The sequence below is a fragment of the Pan paniscus genome, chromosome Y, assembly GCF_029289425.2.
Source record: "Pan paniscus chromosome Y, NHGRI_mPanPan1-v2.0_pri, whole genome shotgun sequence".
NCBI lineage: Eukaryota > Metazoa > Chordata > Mammalia > Primates > Hominidae > Pan > Pan paniscus.
The window spans coordinates 17,649,395-17,663,111 of record NC_073273.2 but is presented as its reverse complement, the minus strand read 5'-3'; positions in this window follow the sequence as shown (position 1 = coordinate 17,663,111).

The following is a 13,717-nucleotide window of genomic DNA, read 5'->3' as shown; positions in this document are numbered from 1 at the left end:
TATGATTTTGGAACATGTGTAAGTATCATTCACCAAAATATCATCTACAGAATATTGAACACCCTTTTGGCAATTCTATGTAACTAAACATGTCATATAATCCTATTAACCTCTCCAGTGGATACTCCAGGGGCTCTCTTTAGTATCCAAAAGCCACAAGTTAGGAAAAACAATTTTGTAACTAAAGTTTCATTTTGAGAAGGATGTTACATGTTATGGGTTTAAAACAATAGATGTTATAAAATAAAATTCTGGAGTATCATAAATTACTTATTTAACCAAAATGATGACTTAGAAATGTAAAAAGCAAAAACCTTTTATTAATTATTTACAAATTTTGCTAAAGAACAGATATGTGCTTTAAGAGTACCTTGGCTGGGCATGGTGGCTCAAGCCTGTAATCCCAGCACTTTGGGAGGCTGAGGCAGGAGTATCACGAGGTCAGGAGATCAAGACCATTCTGGCTAACATGGTGAAACCCCATCTGTACTAAAAATAAAAAAAAAATTAGCCAGGCGTGATTGCAGACACCTGTAGTCCCAGCTACTGGGGAGGCTGAGGCAGGAGAATGACCTGAACTCAGGAGGTGGAGCTTGCAGTGAGCCGACATTGTGTCACTGCACTCCAGCCTGGGTGACAGAGCAAGACTCCCTCTCAAAACCAAAACCAAAACCAAAAACAAACAAACAAAAAGTACCTTGTTGTGCTTTTATTTTAATGCTCAATTTACCAAAAAAAAAAAAAAAGCCTACATCCTTTTGGAATTTAATTAGTGTTCACACAGAGAATTCCTTTGGCAAGATTTATTTTTACAATAGTTCTACAACTTGTTTGAGCCTTTATCTTTATTGTATGTAATTCAAAACAATTGGTTGACCCTAGGCAAGAATTTATATTTCCATGCCTTACAGTCTTTTGTTAAAAACACATTTTACTGTTCTTACACACCTCATATGTAAATCTAATTTCAGTGGTTTCAATTACATGTTATAATGGTAATTTCTAGCAATTTTAACTTTAGGGTAAAAACAGGTATATTGTTTTAACTAAGTGCTAGGTGTAGCCAAGGGTTTGAATTTTTTCAATGTAATTAAAGGTGTGGTTAATTCCATTCATTCTCACGTTTTACCAATTGTGAAGCAAAGTTAAACTGTTCTCAAAAAACAAAAAGCAGTTTATAATTTTGAAACATTTAGCAAACCTAGTATCTGACCTGCATAATTTAGTCCACGTACTCATATATCGATGACACTGTGTTTTACTCATCACCATTAAGGCTGTATTTATTTCTCAATTAAATTTATTAGAGCTCTTTTTTTATAGTCATCACACACACCCAACACACATGTAACTACACAGACAGGCAGATGAAAACCCAGTAGCCATAAAATTTTTTGTTTGACAATTTCCTGATTAAATTACTGCTCTCACATGAATGCATTAGAATGGCATGACAAAATAAAGAGAAAGAATTCAGTGGATGGAGAAAAAAACCCTTTAGCAGCAAAACAAGATCCCAGGAGAGAAAAACAAACGGCTCTCTTATGTAGGCCTATAATTTAGATATCTACTTTTAATTAAATTGAGCTCACTTTAACAAAATCCTTTTAAATTTTTTACTACTTGACTCTAGTAGCCCCAAGCACCCAGTATTTCTGGCTTTACAACTTTACTAAAGGTAACTTACCAGGTGGTCAGAAAAAACATATAAGGGAATTTGTGAAGGAAAAGAGAATCTGCAAATGGCAAAAGTAGCATGCTGATATGAAACCAGAAGGGACTCACTTCCTAAGCCAGGATTCAACCAGAGCCACCATTGTAAAATGGCAGAGGCCAAAATGAAACATCGCCACATGGTGTGGTTACAGGTAATAGTCCTAAAAACATAAAACAAGATGAAGGCCTGCAGCAAAATTTCATAACAAAAATAGAGAATGACATGCAAAGCACACCAGATTGGCCACAGCTCATGTCTAAACTCACAAATGCCCTTTCACAATTAAAATTCTATAAAAAATATAAGCAGTGATGTTTGGGATCCTAGCCCACCGAAACCTTTTCTAAGAAGAAAAAGTGGCCTTTTTCTTAAAAGTAAACTGCTGACAGTGTGAATAAAGAAAAACAAAAAGTCTCCAGCCTAGGGCAGGGAAGAAAATTTTCATTCCTATGTCATAGTTTCTGTCAACGGAGTGAAAACTTAATTGCCGTTGGATGAGGCTGGGATCTCTTGGACTTTGAAGGGGAAAACACTAAATTCCTGGCGTTTTACATCCCAGAAGAAATGGGGGTTAGAAGACGACATTCATCTGTCATCGCGCGTGTACTTTGGGCTGGTATAGTGGATGGTGCACATTTCCCCTACCCTCCGGAGAAGTCCAAGGATGAAAAGTCTTGCAAGCAAAAGAGAAAAATAAAAAATTGGTTTACATCTTACCTTTCCTGAAGTCTCACATGTAGACACGGGTATGTTGTAGAACTTTTTCCTTACTTAGCTAAAACTATGATCTTGTCGCATGATCAGAAAGGAATAGGCTAATGTACACACTGAAATGTGAGAAGTAAAGTTTACTGGGCAAAATGGAAACAGAAAAACAAAACAGAACAAACAAGCAAAAACTGTCAACAAAGTGAGAGGGAATCTTGTTAGTGGGCCCCCACCTCACAGATTGATGAGCACCAGGTCTCCACATAGCAACTGTAAAATCCAGGCTCTACCCCTGCCAAAAAATGTGAATTTCCATGGCTCCACCTTCTTTTCTCAGTGCACAGGTGGGTGTTATTTAGAGAGAAACAGTCAGGAAACGTCCGGCTTCATCTGAAATCGGCAGTTTAGTTCCTCAGCTTCCAGCTGTTTTGGGCTTGAAGGTGGAGTTTCGCCCAGTACCCTTGACAGTCTCCTCTATCACTCAAAATGTTAAAAGGTCCCTTGGCTATTTTCTGTCTATGTCACTCAAAATGAGAAAGGAACAGTCACTAACAAATGGGTTGGAGAACACTGAATATCCAAATGATGGAAAATGTGCTAAGGTTCATTATCACAAGTGTGAATGTAAAATGAAGTAAGATTTATTACTTTATAGCTGTTGGGAATAATTTTTATTGAATTTATTTTCCAAATGGCTTATTCTTGGCATGTAGAAAGCCTCCTACTAATTATTGTAGGTTAATTTGGTAGTCTGCCACTTTACTAAATTTCTTTATTTTCAAGCTTTTTATTGTAGTATTCAAATTTTGCTATATAAACAATTATGTAATCTGAAGAGAAAATTAAATTTTCCCTTTTTTATTTGGATGTATTTTGTTTCTTTCCCTTGCATAAATGATCTGGCTAGGAGTTCCAGGATTCTGTTGAGTAAAAGCGGTAAAAGTAGATGTCATTGCCTTGTTCCAGATCTTAAATAAAAATCTTTCTTCTTTTCCTGTTCAGTGTGATATAGCTATTGATTTTTCATATGTTGTTTTAACTGTTTTGAGGTGCATGCTATCTATATCTAATTTGTTCCCTTGTTTTAATCACAAAGACACGTTAAAATTTCCCAAATATTTTACCTCACCTAGAATAAAAAATAAAGATGCCTAGACATAAACTTAATTAAAAATATAAACCCTCTCTACACTATAAATTATAAAACTTTGATGAAGATAGTAAAAATGCAAAATTTTAGAGATATTTTTGCTCATGAGTTGTAAAAAAATTATTTAAATGGCTGTGATACTCAATGTAATCTACAGATTCAGTGCCAAGTATATAAAAACACCAATGCCTTTTTTTCTTTTCACGGAAATGGAGAAAGCAGGCCTAAAATTTATGGGGAACAACAACAACAAAAAACTCCCCAAATAGCCAAAGTAATTTTGTGAAAAAAATAAAGCTGAAAGCACCAAACTAACTGACTTCAAAATATATGGCAAAGCTATAACAAGCAAAACAGCATGATACTAGCATAGAAAACAGACACATAGACCAAAGTATACAGTGATCCCAGTAATAAATTCACAAACCTATTTCCAAGTAATTTTTAAAGTAGTTTAGAATACACATGTAAGAAAAGACAATAGTTTCAATTAATGGTGCTAGGAAAATTGATTAAATGAAAACAACTAGGTGCCTACCTGTTACCATATTAAAACAACTTACATAAAAATAAATAAAACAGCTAAATATAAAACTGATACCTACAAAACTACTTGAATAAAACATGGAGAAATTCTTTACCAATAGGAGAGGGAAAAATATTTTAAATAAGACCTCAAAAGCACAAGCAACAAAAGCAAAAGCAGGCGAGTGAAATCAACAGAATCTAAAAAATATTTACATAGCAAAAATAAATTAGCAGAGTAAAGGGACAACTTTCAGTGTAGAAGAATATATTTGCAAAATATACATATGAGAAGAGAAAAAGATACACAGTATATAACGGAATATATAACTTGACAGCAAAAAAACACAAAATTTAATAATAGACAAGAGACCTAAAGTGACATTTTTTGTCCAAAGGAGACAAAAATGGCCAAGTACATGGAAAGATGCTCAACATTATTTATTAATAGAAAACTGCAAATCAAAGCCACTGTAAGATACCAAGCCACTCCAATTAAAATGACTATAATTAGAAATGACACATGCCTAGCCCTTTCAACAGGACACATTGTGACATCTTGGGGCCTATTATTTACATTATATGATTCTCTTCTTCAGCCTGGACACTGCCCACAAGGGTCATTATGCCATACAGTTGGGCACAGTCCCAAAGTTACATGACTTTTATGTCAGGAACTTGCCTACAAGGAAAATTTTGGAACATTTCTGCCTCAGCATTTAAGTTATGTAGCTGTCATGCCTTTTTCTTTACCACAGAGTACATTTTGACATATCTCTAGACACAGATCCCAGGCATGATAATGAGTCTCATATGTGGACCCCACAAATGGGAGTAATTTTGACCCATGTAACTTGCTTTAGAAACATGAGTGATGTCTTTGATCTGTTTCTGGTAAAAAGGTCTCAGAAGATTATAACAGCCTCAGATATTTTATAAAGCCCTTGGTTTGTACAGAGTGGCATAAGAGAACCCAGTGGAAAGGTAAAATTGTGAGTCTCATATGCACACTCAGCTGACAGTAAGGACTTTCACATTTCACATATATGAAGCCAACTCTCACTCATGAAAACAGAACATGTGTGGTATTGTAGATATATTTCTTTGGAGTATTCTGATACTATGACTGTTATACAAATATTTACTGAGCATCTGCGTGATTTGACTCTCCAGAGTGGTTCCAGCCCATATATGGGATTGTGATCTCTACGTGGGCCAACAACTAGATGATATGACTTTTCTGCCTGAGCCCTTCTCTCAGTAAGCATTGTGACATATCACTGGATCTAACACACAGGGGATGTTACATTCTTGCCTGGACCATGCCTACAGACAGCATTGTGACATTACCACTGTGTGCCCCACTTAGGTGAAGTAACTCTCCACTCTGCCATAGGCCCTGATTACAGGGGACCCTGAAAACAGGGGACATATTTCTAGGCCAGGAACACATGTGAGGTGGTGCTCTTTTGAAAGGGCTGTTTCCAAAGGTCATGGTGACATATCTGTGGGCCCACTGCCGAGGTTTTGGGACTCAATGCTTGAGCCTCACCCACACAGAGCATTGTAATATGAAAGTTAAACCTGCACAAATGAGATGCAACACTTTCACCTTGGTCCTGTCCTAAGGGAGCCTTGGGACTTAACTCAGGACCCAGCAGGTGGGTGATGTGTCTATTTTGTCTAGTTTCTGCCCATGTTTTAAATCATGACATATAGCTAAAGAAGCACCTAGGTGATACAACTCCCCTCTTTTGCCTACTGGGGAAATTGTGACATATCTCTGAGCCCATGACCTAAGTGATATGACTGTCTTCCAGTACCTGGGCCTTTAAAATGTTGGGATTGTGAGGTGTTGCTGAGACCAGCATTTAGGTCATGTGACTCTATTATTTATTCTGAAACATGCCCACAAAGGAAAATTTTGACCTCTTGCACTCAGATGATGTTACTCTTCTGCCAGAGTCCTGAATAAAGGGAATTATTGCATACTGGTGGGCCCAGCACCCTGATGATGCAACTCTCCTGCATATGCCAGAACCACAGAGGGTATTTTCACATATCTTTAGCCCATTCTGTAGGTGTTTTGGTTCTCATCACTTCGCTAAATTTTTTCACATGTGGAATTATTTTATATTTCTTGGTCCAGCACCCAGTTAACATGAAACTTATTTCTAGGTCCTGCTTAGAGAAGTCATTGAGACATGTTGCTTGCTACATCACCTAAGTGATGTTACACTTTTTCCTATTTTTTTGTCCACATATTGGATTATGACATATACCCTGCTTCAGTTCACAGGCAGGATGGTCAAACTTGTTTTGGGATTCAGCCAAATTTGCCTCTCAATGCTAGGTTTAGGGCAATAGGTAAAATCCTGGGTTTCATATTTGTACAAAACTCACAGAAATTTACAACACTAATTCATACTGAATACACTCCTTGGGTGGTACAGAGAGCTTAATAACAAAGCCCAACAAAAAGTTAAGATTCTGATTCTCATTTACACACCCAGGTGAAAGTGAAAGTTGTTCACCATTCCACATTTACAAAGCCCATTGTTGAGATACTGAGTCTAACAAGTGAAAACAGTAAAAAGATTGAATTGTGACTCTCATATGGGGTTCTGGTCACAGGTGCAATCAGGATTCATTTTTAGACCAGGCTTACAGGCATAAAAACGAGTCTCTTTCCAGAAATCAGCCTAAATGAGAGATATTGACTATCATACATTGGTTTAAGGCAATATATAAGATAGTGAGTCCATAGTAGCATGTGGGCCTCAGAGTAGGTTTCATCTCTTATGCATGCCATATAAAGCCATTGGATGTTGTGGTGGGTGTCATGATAGCACAGCACAGAATGACTTTGTCACTCTCATATATACATGAGATTATGCCATATAAATGGGTCTAAACCCAGGTGTTAAAACTTTTACTTACATTGTTTCCCATGTGTGCATTGTGTTTTGCATTGGGTAAGAATCATAATAATGTAACTCTTCTGCTTGGGCTCTGTCAACAAGGTTTATTATCACATGTCTCTTAGCCTATCAGTTCAGTGATTTGTCTATTTGTCTACTTTGTCTGTGCTTTGCCCCCCAGGAACTTTGTGACATCACTGGACATAGGATCTAGAAAATGTTACTCTCCACTGCTACCTGGGTACTGCCCACAAAAACTTTGTGAAATCCCACTGAGTGCAAAACCCAGATAATGCAACTCTCCTCTTTATTCTAGGGTCTGCCAAAACAAAGGGAATTAATACATATTGCTGAGCCCAGTACCTAGGTGTTGTGACCCTTTTCTTTTTCTCCAATCCTGTCTACACACGAACATGGTTCCATATTACTTGAGTCTCTACCTGGTTAATGTGACACTTCTGACTTGGCCATGGCTGCAAAGGAAATTACGATGTGTCTTGAGCTCAGAATCCAGGTGATGAGACTCTCCTGCCTTGTTTCTGGTGAAATTGTGTCATATACCTGGATTCAGCTCACATACATAAATACAACTATTATACCTGGACCCAGAAAGGACAGATATTTTGACTCTCATAGCCAGTCTTATGGCCAAAAGAAAAGTAAGGTGTTTCCTAATTGTATATACTTCAGAGACAATTATAAGACTCACACATGTATTATAAAAGCCTGAGTGATACAAAAAAAGTCCTAACAGGAAACAGAAACTAGGTGAGATTGTGACTCCTGGATGCAAACCCAGCTGACCTGATTGTTATACTCTCTCAAGAACATGGCCTACAAAAAAAGGTAATAAATCTCAGACAAAAGAGCGGTTGAAGGATGAAATCGTTCCTCATATACAGGAATCTGACCCATGGTTGATTTGGTGGTGCTTGATTCAGTACACCTATGAGGCTATGACTCCCCTACTGGAACACAGTCTTCAAGTGTGATTGGTCATCTTATACATAGATCTTTCCCATTGTTGTGATTGTGACTCCTCTGATTTGACCCAAATCACAAGATGTGTTAAGTGAAATACACAAAGCCAGGACATGTTTGGGACTTTGAAACTTATTTCTGAATATTTCTTAGTGTGCGATTAGAACATAAAAGTTAGCACATCTCCTGAATAACTTTACTGTATTTTTTAGGCAGTGACCACAGATAAAATTGTGAGACATGTGGACTACACACCTGAGAGAACTTGCCTCGGCCTGTCTACAAAGGGCACTTTTACATATCACTGGGACCAGCACCCAGGTAATGTGAATTGTTTGCCTAATCCCTATCTATAAAAAACATTGTGACTTATATATAAGTGATGTAGCTCCCTTCTGCTGCCTTGGCCCTCCACTTATGGTGCATTGTGACACATATTCCAGTTCTTCACCAGGGTGATGTGACTCTGAGTTTGGGGTTCTGACAATAGGAAGCCTTAGAGCATATCACTTGGCTCAGCACCTAGGTGATGTTGCTCCTCTTTTGCCTTGCCCTGAACACAGGGGAGATTGTGATATATTGCTAAATCCATCCCCAAGGGGAGGTCACTATTATACCTTGCTTTTGCACATAGTGGCCATTGTCATATATATCTAGGCCAATTGCTTAAGTTAAGTGAGTCTCCTCACCTTTGTATGCCCTGCCCACAGGGGTAATTTTGATATATCACTAAAAATAGAATCCAGGTGATGTGACTCTTCTTTCAGGATCTTGCCCACACGAAGGGTTCTGACTTCTCACTGGACCAGCACCCGTCCAGGTGATGTGACTTTCCTGCTTACGCTATGCCCACAGTTTATATTGTGCCATATACCTGAAACAAGATAAGAGGACTAATCATGACTCTTAAACCTGGAGTCAGGATATATGCATGATAGTGATTCCCATTCTTGGAACTTTCCACTTGTGTGTTTGTAACATATACCTTTTCACAGCTTCCTGAGTGATTTAATAATTTTTCCTAGGTGTAGCCCACACAAAAGATTTGGACATTTACCTATGCCGAGGACCTTGGTTATTAGACAATCCTGTCTTTACAATATCCTCAGGAAGGATATAACATGTCTCTGGATCCATTATCTAAGTTACCAGACTTTTCTCTCCTACCTGAACCCTGCTACTGGTGGGGATTGTAACATTTCTAAGCACTGCATTCAAATCATGACTCTCTTGCCTAGTCCTTTCAACAGGAGACATTGTGACACATCTCTGATCTTACAGTTGAGGTAATATTGCTCTCCTCTTCTGCCTGGACACTGCCCACAATAGGCATTTCTGGCTCAGCATTTAGGTGTTGAGAATCTTGGCTGTTGTGACTCTTTCATTATCACAGAGTAAATTATGATGTGAACCTAGGCACAGCTCCCATGAATAATAATGTCTCTCATATATGGGATCCCACATATAGGAGTAATTTTGACTTTCCTAACTTGCTTTAGAAACACCAGTGATTAAATATCTTTCTGGTTAAAAAAAAAGTTCACAGGAGATTATCATAGCCTCAGATATTTTATAAAGCCCTTGATTTATACACAGAGTGTCATAATGGAACCAAACAGAAAGGTGAAATTATGAGTTTCACATGCACAGCCAGCTTAATTTAAGGACTGTCACCCTCTCCCATATATAAAGCCAACCATATATATATATATATGTCACCCGAGAAAACAGAATATGTGTGGTATTGTAAATCTCAACTCAGGAATTTTCTGCCAGTGTGATTGTGATATAAATATTAGCCCAGCACCTGTGTGATTTGACTCCCCAGACTGGTTCCAGCTCACATATATTATTGTGATATTTACTTGGGCCAATCTCTCAGTGATGTGACTATCCTGCCTGGGCCCTTCTCTCAGTAAGAATAGTGACATATCACTAGATCCAGTACCCAGGATATGTTACATTTTTGAGTGAGAAGTGCATGCAAAAGTCATTGTGACATGTCACTGTTTCAACCACTTAGGTGATGTATCTCTCCTCATTAGAATAGGCCTTGTACACAGTGGAGGATAGTGACATAAGGCTGGGCCAGGCACACAGATGATGATACTCTTTTGCTAGGGCCGTGTCCTAAAGATGGCACTGTGACAAATCTCTGGGCCTATCACCTAGATGATGTTACTGTCCTGCGTGTGTCCTTCTTACCTTGATAGTGACATATTGCTAGGCTAGGGAAAGAGGACATGGAGCTCTTTCACCAGGGACATGCCCCTGGACCTATCACCTAGGTCATATGACATTGCCAGGGACATGTCTCTGGGCTTATCACCTAGGTGATGTGACTCCCTGCTGGAGCCCTGCCCACAAGGAGCATTGTGACATAAAGGTAGAACCTGCAACTATTTGTTGTAACTCTTTTACATGGTTCCTGTCTTAAGGGAGTCTTGTAATATATCTATGGATCTAGCATCAAGCTGATTTGACTCTTCTGTCTGGCTTCACCTCACATGCTAGATTGTGTCATATATCTAGGGAAGCACCTATTTGATATGACTCTCCTCTTCTGCCTGACCACTCCCCTATTTGGGACATTGGGCCTTTTATCTTGACCCATGTCCTATTTGATGTGACTCTTTCCTTCTGCCTCAGTCTTTACAATGGGGTGATGTGACATATTGCTAAGCCCAATCTTAGGTAATATGACTCTTCTATTTTTCCCAAACCATGCCATGAAAAGGAAGTTTGATGTATTTCAGGGCCCATTATATAGATGATGTTCCTCTGCTGCCCGTGTCCTGCATAAAGAGAGAATTATGGCATATTGCTACCCCCACCACCACCCTGGTGATGTAACTCTCCTGCTCATGCCAGAGCAACAGAAAGCAGTTTTACATATCTTGGGCGATTTTGTAGGTGTTTTTGCTCTCATAATTTGTCTGGGTTTTGTATTGCATCCTATTGCTGGCTACAGGACCCAGTTAATGTAACCCTCATTAGTAGACCCTGCCTAGAGAAGGCATTGTGACATATTCACAGCAGCTAAGTTGTGCTGCACTCCTGCCAGTTTGTTTTTCTACAAATGGAATTATAAATTTTATATTGCTTTCATTCACAGGCACGATAATCAAACTTAAATTGAGATTCCACCAATCATAGATATTTTGCCTCTCAACACTAACTTAATGCAATATGTAAGGTTATGGGTTACATATTTTTCAAAGCTCACAGAAGTTTACAACAGTAACTCAAATTCTATAAACTGCTTTGCTGGTATGCAGACTTACATAACAGGGACCAGCAAAATGGTAACATTGTGACTCTTGATTACACATGCAGTGGGAGCAAAAGTTGTCACCATCTCACATTAACAAAGTCCATTGTTGAAGGTCTTAGTCTAGCAAATAAATAAATTAGAAAGATGGAATTGTGACTTTCATATGTAGCTCTTGCTACAGGTCAGATGGTGATTATTTTCTGGAACTAGATCATAGCATAATAAGGGGTCTTCTGTCTGAACCCAGCCTGTAAGAGAGATGTTGACTATCATAACTGAATTAAGGCAATATGTAAGATTTTGGGTCAATATGAGTGCATAGGCCTTAGAATGGTTTGCAATTCTCATTCAGGTTACATAAAGTCTTCAGATGTTGTAGTGTGTCATAAGCCGAACAAGTACACATGTGAGATGGTGACTCTTATATACACACCAAGCTAAGAATTAAACATGCTATCCTACAAGATAAGGAGATTGTGTCTACACAGTACTACCAGGACTAGTACTCCAGTTTTGAGACTATGTTGTTTCAGTTTTTTCCAATGGATGCATTTTAAAATATCCCTCAGTCAGAATCATAACAATGTGACTCTTCTACTTGAACCCAGGAACAGAAAATATTACCACATATCTCTGGGCCTACCAACTAGATGATGTGTCTCTCCTGCCAAGGCTCTACCCACATGGGACACTGTGACATATCGCTAGATCTAGCATCTAAGTAATGTGACTCTCCTCTCCTGCCTAAATCTTGGCCACTGAAAAAATTGTGACATACCACTGAATGGAAAACCTAGGTGATGTGACTCTCCTTTGTCCTGGACTCTGCCACAAGAGGTAATTATAATATATTGCTGAGCCCAGTACCCAGAGTGTGTGACTATCCACCATATATATATATATATATATATATATATATATATATATATATATATATATGTTTTTCTTGAGATGCAGTTTTGCTGTTGTCACCCAGGATGCAGTGCAATGGCATGATCTCAGCTCACTGTAACATCTGCCTTCTGGTTTCAAGTGATTCTCCTGCTTCAGTCTCCTAACTAGCGGGGATTACAGGCACATGCCACCTCGCCTGGCTAATTTTTAATATTTTTTTAGTAGAGATGGGTTTTCACTATTTTGGTCAGGTTCATCTTGAACTCCTGAACTCAGATGATCCACACCACCTCAGTCTCCCAAAATGCTGAGATTAGAGGCATAAGCCACATGCCCAGCCAACTATCCACTGTTTTATCAGCCCTGTAAACAGTGGGCATGATGACATATTATTGGAGACTCTACTCATGTGATATGACTCCTCTTCCTGGCCCTGACTAAAAAGGAAGTTAAAATGTTTCCCCAGCTCATCACCCAGATGATGTGACTATTCTGTCTTGTCTCTGTCCAAAGGTGAGATTGTGGCATATACCTGGATTCAGGTTATACGCACAATAAAAATCTCATACTGTTGTACCTGAGCGAGTTAGAAAAACATCACACTTTGAGATGAATTAAGAGTCCTTCCTTAGCCGGCCACTGAGAGACAGTTAAGGCTCAAAATTCTCTTGGCCCTGAGGAAGGGACTTAATTAACTTTTATACCTTGGTTTAGGAAGGGGGATTCTAGTTAAAACAATTTTACAGAAGTAAAGTAGGCAAAAAGTTAAAAGGATAAGTGTTTACAGGAAAGTAAACAGTTCCAAGTGCAGGGCCTTTAAGACTATTACAAGATGATAGACACAGAGCTTTGGGAGTTACCAATCAGATGAATTCCTGGGAACTGCGGATATAGCTTGCCACAGTATCTTTTTGGTTAATTGCATTCTTGGTTGTGCTGGGAGTCAGTTTGCACAAGTTAAGTCTTTGAGGAAGGGGCTGCCAGTGAAAGATCCAAGATGGAGTCAATCTGGCTGTCTTAGCTAAGAAAGAGTCAATTCAGGTGGAAACAAGGCTAGGTGATTAAAGGAAAAGAGAGAGTCCAAAAACAGAGTTAGTAAAAACCAAGTTGGGCATTACATTCCCCACTTGTGCTTTTGGGGAATCAAGGCATTGATTCCTCAGTTATAACAAGGGAGTTATAGGGAGTCTTAAGATACAGAAGTTTGACAGAAGCTATGCATTGTTTTATAAAATTAAGAAACCAATTTAATATACAATGCTCAAAAATTAAACTTAATATTATGATGAGGAGAGGTCCAACTAACCCGGTGATTAAAGTAGTTAGCCAGGGGTTCCAGTTGAACATGTTTTGACACCAGGGGATGTTATTTTTTTGTTCCTGTTGTTGCCTATCTAGAATTTAACTTTTGGAGTGTATCTTTTATGACTAAGAATGGTGGAGGAACCGTTAAATCAACTTTGTCAGGGGGTTTCTAGAACATAGGGTCACCTAAAGCAGTTAAGGGCCCGATTGGCTTGGGTGGGCTCCATGAGACCAGAATTTTT